The sequence below is a fragment of the Haliotis rufescens genome, unplaced genomic scaffold (genome assembly GCF_023055435.1).
Source record: "Haliotis rufescens isolate VD_foot unplaced genomic scaffold, xgHalRufe1.0.p SCAF_4, whole genome shotgun sequence".
NCBI classification, from domain to species: domain Eukaryota; kingdom Metazoa; phylum Mollusca; class Gastropoda; order Lepetellida; family Haliotidae; genus Haliotis; species Haliotis rufescens.
In genome coordinates this window covers 6546844-6557500 of record NW_025964112.1, presented here as the reverse complement: position 1 = coordinate 6557500, position 10657 = coordinate 6546844, and positions in this window count along the sequence as shown.

Here is a 10657-nt window from a genome sequence, read left to right as displayed (position 1 = left end):
GTGTGGATATTCGAATCAGGTGCACCATTTCAACATGTGGACATTCGAATCAGGTGCACCATTTCAACATGTGGACATTCGAATCAGGTTCACCATTTCAACATGTGGATATTCGAATCAGGTGCACCATTTCAACATGTGGATTCGAATCAGGTGCACCATTTCAACATGTGGACATTCGAATACGGTTCACCATTTCAACATGTTGATATTCGAATCAGGTGCACCATTTCAACATGTGGACATTCGAATCAGGTGCATCATTTCACCATGTGGATTCGAATCAGGGTCTATTCCCGCACCGTGACTGTTCTGCCGAAGATTTCATCTGCTTTTCACAGTTGGGTTGTAAGTTAAGATGGCTTCACACGAAAAAGTGTTGTTTTTTTTATCAGCACAGGCATGTGATCGCCAACAACAGTCACGGAGCCTTTGAAGTTTTACCACCTATTGACATGCAACGGTATTCCCGTCAGTCTTTCAACAACTGTTTCGTGTTTACAAACTTGTATTTGAAGTGTGAACATTTGTCAGACAAGTGTTTGGCTCAACAACTAATGAGAAAGTCCCGTACAGAATGACGGCGACTTTGAAACCCAAAGCTCCTGGACAATGATACTGAAAGCCTACAGATCGGCATTTTTCAAATCTTTTTAAACTGTATTTCCTTGTCATGTAAAATTAGCTTCAATGACCTGTTCGAAGGTTCAATGTAAAATAACTTGTTTACTTCCGTACGATTCAATACATCGAACTGTTGAACATCTGCAGTGTACAAATGATCGACTGTCAACTGATTATCACAGCGCGTGAAATTGCATATCTGCACGTGCACCACGTTCAGTACTGTTGCTGAGCAGGGCAGTCCCTTCAAATGTGGGTCATACAATCTCGACTTTCTCCGCGTGCACATATGTTCCCGTTTTTCACGCGCAAAACACTGACTGTGGCCCGACTGTGGTGGCCGGCGTCATGTTGTTGTTATCTTTTTTTTTTTGGGGGGGGGGGGATATTTTCACAAAAGAGAGCTAAGATTTCTTCCAGTCACATTTCAAATTATACTTATGGTGAGCAAGTTGAAATGTTTTCACTGTTTTTCATTAAAACAATCCACGGAATTCTGCGTAATAAGTAATTGATTGATTTATGGCCATATTTAGGCAATAATCTCTAAAAAAAATCAGGTTAAAATCTAAATATATATAGAAGTTAAAGAACCCTCTATTGGGGTTGGACCATTTGATTTCTAGGGAGGGGATGGGGACTGTTTTTAATTTTTTTTAATAATAATAAACCCCTACAACCAAACACAGCTCATGATTTTGTGTAAATAAAACTTATTGTTATTTACAGACCGCCGTCATATAGCTGGAATATTGCTGAGTGCTGCGTTAAACAACAAACAAACAAATCTACCCTGAACATTATGGAAGTAATACACATTAGTTGTCATTTTCTAATCACCTTTGACACTATCCTTTAAGTCGTGTGAAACGAGGAATCAACTTTCGTAATTTAATCCAGTACTCTCCGGCCCGCTTTAACCTGTGCAGAGTTGCATCCCGTATTGATACCAGGATCCACTGGTGAATTTAATTCCACACGTGGTTTGATTTTGCACCAAAAGGGGCATTCACAAGGTACAACTAATTGCATGCAACAAGTCGTACCAACTAGTTGTAACGTGTGAACGCCTCTTTCAAGGGTCGTCGACTCCGCCGTACCAAACACGCGGGTTTCAACGAAGTAGTGAACGTCAACGACAGACGCCACTTTATGCTTTCCCTGCACAGTAAGCATGCAACATGCCGTTGTGTCACTGGAATGTTTTACTGTGTAGAATATACGACCACTGAAGTGGATCTGCGATTTTCAATAGGAACCTCCTCAGCGTGACGAGTTAAAGACATGGGACATGACGTTGTGAACGTACACCTGTCCTCGACATGCCATATCTCATCAACACAGCTTGGTTTATACGCCGAGGGGATGTACCGTACCTAAGCCTACTCTTTCAGAAACGCCCTTCAAGTCAAAAGTACCTCTTCACGGTAATACGATTTACAATTTATCATGGATGCCAGTTCTTGATGGCCATTGGGAAATATGCCTTGCAATTTTGCAATCGGCTGTCTATTCCATTTGGGGGCGGTCGGGTAGCCTAGTGGTTAAAGCGTTCGCTCGTCACGCCGAAGACCCGGGTTCGATTACCGACATGGGTACATTGTGTGAAGCCCATTTCTGGTGTCCCCCGCCGTGATATTGCAGGAATATTGCTAAAAGCGGCGTAACTCTATACTCACTCACTCACTCACTATTCCTTTGGAGACTCTTTAAATAATGCAATCGTGGTACTTCTTATCACCGTGCCTGGTAGATGGTATTTATGATTCTAAAGATTGACAATATGATACAGTCGAATCTGTGAAACTTTATTCGTGTTTGTTTGTTTGTTTGTTTGTTGTATAACGCCGAACTCAGCAGTGTTCCAGCTAATTGACGGTGGTCTGTAAATAATCGAGTTAGGCCCAGACAATCCAGTGATTGACATCATGAGCATCTACGCTGTTGGGATACGATGACATGCATCAACCAAGTCAGAAATCTGACAACCCGATCCTGATGCCCGTTACGACAGGGTTGGGGTGCTTAAGACCTATAATTATTCTAACCCGCATCTTTACGAGGGGAGACAATAATTCCAACCCGGATCTTCACGGGAACTTATGAATGAAAGGGCGATGTTGGACACGGGCTTTTAGCCTGTAAGAAATGTCATGTTATAAAGTTAAGGAAATAATGAAATATTGGTATAAATATTATCAGACAAATGGTTGAGAAATAGCTCTGTTTCTTTTTTACACGTGAACGTTTTTTCACTTCTGACATTATCAAACACCCATGAATGAATAAAATGGGCAAAAGGGGCTCCACGAGCACCTCCGATTATTGTTGCACAACATAAGGTAGACCGACAGACAGAGATTGTATTAGAGTCTCATACCCAAAACATAGGGTAGACCGACAGACAGAGATTGTATTAGCGTCACCCCCCCCACATCATAGGGTAGACCGACAGACAGAGATTCTATTAGAATCTCACCCCCACAACATAGGGTAGACCGACAGACAGAGATTCTATTAGCGTCTCACCCCCACAACATAGGGTAGACCGACAGACAGAGATTCTATTAGCGTCTCACCCCCACAACATAGGGTAGACCGACAGACAGAGATTCTATTAGCGTCTCACCCCCACAACATAGGGTAGACCGACAGACAGAGATTCTATTAGCGTCTCACCCCCACAACATAGGGTAGACCGACAGACAGAGATTCTATTAGCGTCTCACCCCCACAACATAGGGTAGACCGACAGACAGAGATTCTATTAGCGTCTCACCCCCACAACATAGGGTAGACCGACAGACAGAGATTCTATTAGCGTCTCACCCCCACAACATAGGGTAGACCGACAGACAGAGATTCTATTAGAGTCTCACCCTACAACATAAACTGCCAGGCAAAAGAAAGTATATACTTGAAAATTGGATTAGACCAAACAATTACAAACGTTATCAATACGTTACTACTGGTAATCCAAGTTGAACCAATTCCCCAAAGGCGTTTGAGACAAGTATGCAGTGCACAGAATTTGAGCAAACATATTTGGTTTGTTTTAGGCAGAGAGGGTGTACGAATGTTGTGCACGTGCAGGTCATGACAATGAAATTGACCGCCCTCCCGAGGACACACAAATTGCTCATAAGACTATCAAGACATCGGTGTGACAAATTGATACCATTGATCCCGAACTAGGGAGTTAACTGGCTTTAAAAGTCTAGTTTCCACCCTTGCAAAACTAAGCTGAAATTTATGGGATCGATCGTAGCGCCACCAGTGGCTATTGCAAGTTATGTCCCTTCTACGTCCATCCCACTCATCAATCGGTTTCTACCACTTGTGGCTCCCAGTCTGATCTGATCGATTATCAAGATCTATATTGTCATAAAACGGGTGTTACCTCGCGAAGTGCAGCAAATCACTTGAGCACTTTCAGTGAAGACGTGAAAAGATTGGGAAAATATCTGTCGAAGCACAGATGGCGGTACACATGCTCTGCAAATCCTGCAATGGACGAAATCGGCACGACAGTTGCCATGTTGTTTATGAACCGGATGTCGATTTCGTTACGGGATTTTGATTGGCCTTTGCATAGGCTCGTTTGTCCAGCCAAACAATAACTCCATATTTCCATCCTAGTTCGGCAAGGGTGGAAACTGGACTTTGAAAGTCAGTTAACTGCCTTGCCTCAGGAAGATGGTCGATACCAGAATTCTCTTAAAGTCGTTTGATAGAAGTTAATTACAACAAATAAACACGTCAAAGCGATGTAAGCGTGGCCAAATCATACATTCTCAGGATCGAAAATTGGCCTATAATGTCACAAATTACATGGAGAAAGAGTGGATAAGACACAGAAACCGCATCAGAATGTGAAGACTCGTGCTATGATGGTCCAGTTATCTCCATATAAATCCAGCTCGCAATATCACGTTTACAGTATGCTGAAGTCCCATAAACAATCACATGAGATTACTTAGGAGTATGTTATTGAGTCAACTATCACTACGTCAAGGTCTCAACCTTCACAATCATTTCATGAGAGTCATGACACTATTCATTATTGCTCCCTGGGGTGAACAAGTTTTCATTTTTTAGGGCAAATGAATTCCCTCCATTGTCAAGATACTTCTCAATTGTTGTTATCTATGCAAATTTGCTGTCACCGTTTTCACGGGCATCGGGAACCTCATATCAGTACGTACTATTAGTTTGTGCTATTCAACTCGCAATCACATTAAACTCAGATCTTAGTTCTCGTCACCGCATTACCAACGGTAGTGAGAACTAATTTAAGGCCGTATTTTAATGAGATGATTGAACTAGCCACTAGAAGTCGTTGTTAGCAAGACAGGACATGTACATATTAATCGTTCTACTTGTCGCGGACCACCCGCTACCCCTTTCTTCCCAGTGGTACGCGCCAGTAGGCGGACCTCATACATAGTCATACAGGGTTAATAGTCAGGTCACAACTCAACTCATCCTGGCTTACCAGTAGGATGAAAACAGTCGCCGAAACACTGCAAACCCAAGGTCCAAAACACAACTAAAATACCCGTAACAAATACATTGCCGCTGAATTACCATTTCTTCTTTGTTTCATTTTAAGCCACTATCAAACATGACTGTATACTTTCTTTTGTCCGGCAGTGTATAAATATAACACCTGTGCAGTATAAAGCCATTTCACACGGAATTAGGAGACTAATTTGCAGTAATATGTCCAAGAAATGCTGTACCGCATAAAGTAATCAAATCTAACATGCTTTCTAAGCATAAACATTGTATGTAATTACACTTTGCTTTTTAGGACTGAATGACAAATAAATCGCGCTTTTCTATGTTAAACAGGCATTCTGTATATAAAGGACAGTGCAATGAAACATGGTATTCATCCTCGGTAAATCTTTACAGCGAAAACACGTCCGGTCACAAAGAAAACTGCCAGTACAGTAAACTACGGTTATAACGAACTCAAAGGGACCACAATTTTTAGTTCGTTATAACCGTAGTTCGTTATAAGCATGTATATAGCATATATACAGCCAATGGCCGGGACCAAAAGAACAGTTCGTTATATCCGCCAGTTCGTTATAAGCATGTTCGTTATAACCGTAGTTTACTGTATATCTTCCAGTTTCAACTTTAGAGGAGCCGCACCACATCTATACCTAGCTAATGTTCTCCTATTGGGACGGGACATATAAAGTGACATAGTGATCTACACACAAAACTGTTTCAAAGAAGCAGAAGCACTCAGTTTTTTGTCTCCTGTGCCCGGGTGCTCTGTGACCCTGCTCTCTTCCGTTGGGTTTGGTACGAACGAATACAGCATGTTGTACATCTGATACAACGAAAGATACATAGATACCTGTAGCTGCCTAAGTTGTCAAATATCGTTGTGTAGAGTGGCGTCAGCATCCTCTGATTGCAGAAGCTGCAAAATTTAACAGCCCTGATAATGATCCTTGGTAGCACCATGCGCATGCTCGTTGGTTCACCACAGTGTTAGAAGTCGGAAACCTGTATCACGTTTAGATTTCTCTCCATATACTGTTAAGGCAGCGTTAGACCCACGAACTCACTTACCGTAATAAGGCCGCATAGCTATTCATATTACCGTTATAATACCGCACAGTTGGTCATATCACCGTTATAACGCCGCACAGTTGGTCATATTACCGTAATAAGGCCGCACAATTGGTAATATTGCCGTAATAAGGCCGCACGGTTGGTTATATTGCCGTAATAAGGCCGCACAGTTGGTCATATTACCGTAATAAGGCCGCAAAGTTGGTCATATTATCGTAATAAGGCCGCACAGTTAGTCATATTACCCTTATAAGGCCGCACAGTTGTTTGGTCATATTACCGTAATAAGGCCGCACTGATGGTCATATCACCGTTATAAGGCCGCACAGTTGGTCATATTACCGCAATAAGGCCGCATAATTAGTCATATTATCGTAATAAGGCCGCACAGTTGGTCATATTACCGTAATAAGGCCGCACAGTTGGTCATATCACCGTAATAAGGCCGCACAGTTGGTCATATTACCGTAATAAGGCCGCACAGTTGGTCATGTCACCGTTATAAAGCCGCACAGTTGGTCATATTACCGTAATAAGGCCGCATAGTTGGTCATATCACCGTTATAAGGCCGCACAGTTGGTCATATTACCACAATAAGGCCGCCAATTGGTCATATTACCGTAATAAGGTCGCCAATTGGTCACATTACCGTAATAAGGCCGCACAGTTGGTTGGTCATATTACCGTAATAAGGCCGCACAGTTGGTCATTTTACCGTAATAAGGCCGCACAGTAATGGCAAATATATTTCAAGAACTAGGTAGAATGGAATGAAGAATATAAGGTATGAATACTTCCCGATTCTTTCATATACTACTCAATCAAAGTTAGGGGTCTTTCAAAGTGCTATAGTTAATCTGTCATGCCACAAAAGACATGCCAGATTACCTAAAGTTATATAAAAGAATCGGGTGTTCTTTACCATGACAGATTAACTATAGTTATATAGAAGAATCGGGTGTTCTTCACCATGACAGATTAACTAAAGTTATATAAAAGAATCGGGTGTTCTTCACCATGACAGATTAACTAAAGTTATATAAAAGATTCAGGTGTTCTTTACCATGACAGTTTAACTAAAGTTATATAAAAGAATCGGGTGTTCTTTACCATGACAGATTAAATATAGTTATATAGAAGAGTCGGGTGTTCTTCACCATGACAGATTAACTAAAGTTATATAAAAGAATCGGGTGTTCTTCACCATGACAGATTAACTAAAGTTATATAAAAGATTCGGGTGCTCTTCACCATGACAGATTAACTAAAGTTATATAAAAGAATCGGGTGTTCTTCACCATGACAGATTAACTATAGTTATATAGAAGAATCGGGTGTTCTTCACCATGACAGATTAACTAAAGTTATATAAAAGATTCGGGTGTTCTTTACCATGACAGTTTAACTAAAGTTATATAAAAGAATCGGGTGTTCTTTACCATGACAAATTAACTAAAGTTATATAAACGAATCGGGTGTTCTTTACCATGACAAATTAACTAAAGTTATATAGAAGAATCGGGTGCTCTTCACCATGACAGATTAACTAAAGTTATATAAAAGAATCGGGTGTTCTTCACCATGACAGATTAACTAAAGTTATATAAAAGATTCGGGTGTTCTTTACCATGACAAATTAACTAAAGTTATATGAAAGAATCGGGTGTTCTTTACCATGACAAATTAACTAAAGTTATATGAAAGAATCGGGTGTTCTTTACCATGACAGATTAACTATAGTTATATAAACGAATCGGGTGTTCTTCACCATGACAGATTAACTAAAGTTATATAAAAGATTCGGGTGTTCTTCACCATGACAGATTAACTAAAGTTATATAAAAGATTCAGGTGTTTTCATCATGACAAATTAACTAAAGTTATATAGAAGAATCGGGTGTTCTTTACAATGACAGATTAACTAAAGTTATATAAAAGATTCAGGTGTTTTCATCATGACAAATTAACTAAAGTTATATAGAAGAATCGGGCGTTCTTTACCATGACAGATTAACTAAAGTTATATAAACGAATCGGGTGTTCTTCACCATGACAGATTAACTAAAGTTATATGAAAGAATCGGGTGTTCTTTACCATGACAGATGAACTATAGTTATATAAAAGAATCGGGTGTTCTTTACCATGACAGATTAACTAAAGTTATATAAAAGATTCGGGTGTTCTTCACCATGACAGATTAACTAAAGTTATATAAAAGATTCGGGTGTTCTTTACCATGACAAATTAACTAAAGTTATATAGAAGAATCGGGTGTTCTTTACCATGACATATTAACTATAGTTATATAAAAGATTCAGGTGTTCTTTACCATGACAAATTAACTAAAGTTATATAAAAGATTCGGGTGTTCTTTACCATGACAAATTAACTGAAGTTATATAAAAGATTCGGGTGTTCTTTACCATGACAAATTAACTGAAGTTACATAAACGAATCGGGTGTTCTTCACCATGACAGATTAACTAAAGTTATATGAAAGAATCGGGTGTTCTTTACCATGACAAATTAACTAAAGTTGTATGAAAGAATCGGGTGTTCTTTACCATGACAGATTAACTATAGTTATATAATAGAATCGGGTGTTCTTTACCATGACAAATTAACTAAAGTTATATAAACGAATCGGGTGTTCTTCACCATGACAGATTAACTAAAGTTATATAAAAGATTCGGGTGTTCTTTACCATGACAAATTAACTAAAGTTATATAAAAGATTCGGGTGTTCTTTACCATGACAAATTAACTAAAGTTATATGAAAGAATCGGGTGTTCTTCACCATGACAGATTAACTAAAGTTATATAAAAGATTCGGGTGTTCTTTACCATGACAAATTAACTAAAGTTATATGAAAGAATCGGGTGTTCTTTACCATGACAAATTAACTAAAGTTATATGAAAGAATCGGGTGTTCTTTACCATGACAGATTAACTATAGTTATATAAAAGAATCGGGTGTTCTTCACCATGACAGATTAACTAAAGTTATATAAAAGATTCGGGTGTTCTTCACCATGACAGATTAACTAAAGTTATATAAAAGATTCAGGTGTTCTTTCCCATGACAAATTAACTAAAGTTATATAGAAGAATCGGGCGTTCTTTACAATGACAGATTAACTAAAGTTATATAAAAGATTCAGGTGTTTTCATCATGACAAATTAACTAAAGTTATATAGAAGAATCGGGCGTTCTTTACCATGACAGATTAACTAAAGTTATATAAACGAATCGGGTGTTCTTCACCATGACAGATTAACTAAAGTTATATGAAAGAATCGGGTGTTCTTTACCATGACAGATGAACTATAGTTATATAAAAGAATCGGGTGTTCTTTACCATGACAGATTAACTAAAGTTATATAAAAGATTCGGGTGTTCTTCACCATGACAGATTAACTAAAGTTATATAAAAGATTCGGGTGTTCTTTACCATGACAAATTAACTAAAGTTATATAGAAGAATCGGGTGTTCTTTACCATGACATATTAACTATAGTTATATAAAAGATTCGGGTGTTCTTTACCATGACAAATTAACTAAAGTTATATAAAAGATTCGGGTGTTCTTTACCATGACAAATTAACTGAAGTTATATAAAAGATTCGGGTGTTCTTTACCATGACAAATTAACTGAAGTTATATAAACGAATCGGGTGTTCTTCACCATGACAGATTAACTAAAGTTATATGAAAGAATCGGGTGTTCTTTACCATGACAAATTAACTAAAGTTGTATGAAAGAATCGGGTGTTCTTTACCATGACAGATTAACTATAGTTATATAATAGAATCGGGTGTTCTTTACCATGACAAATTAACTAAAGTTATATAAACGAATCGGGTGTTCTTCACCATGACAGATTAACTAAAGTTATATAAAAGATTCGGGTGTCCTTTACCATGACAAATTAACTAAAGTTATATAAAAGATTCGGGTGTTCTTTACCATGACAAATTAACTAAAGTTATATGAAAGAATCGGGTGTTCTTTACCATGACAAATTAACTAAAGTTATATAGAAGAATCGGGCGTTCTTTACCATGACAAATTATCTAAAGTTATATGACAGAATCGGTTGTTCTTTACCATGACAGATTAACTATAGTTATATAAAAGAATCGGGTGTTCTTTACCATGACAGATTAACTATAGTTATATAAAAGATTCGGGTGTTCTTTACCATGACAAATTAACTAAAGTTATATAGAAGAATTGGGTGTTCTTTACCATGACAGATTAACTATAGTTATATAATAGAATCGGGTGTTCTTTACCATGACAGATTAACTAAAGTTATATAAAAGATTCAGGTGTTCTTTACCATGACAGTTTAACTAAAGTTATATAAAAGAATCGGGTGTTCTTTACCATGACAGATTAACTATAGTTATATAGAAGAATCGGGTGT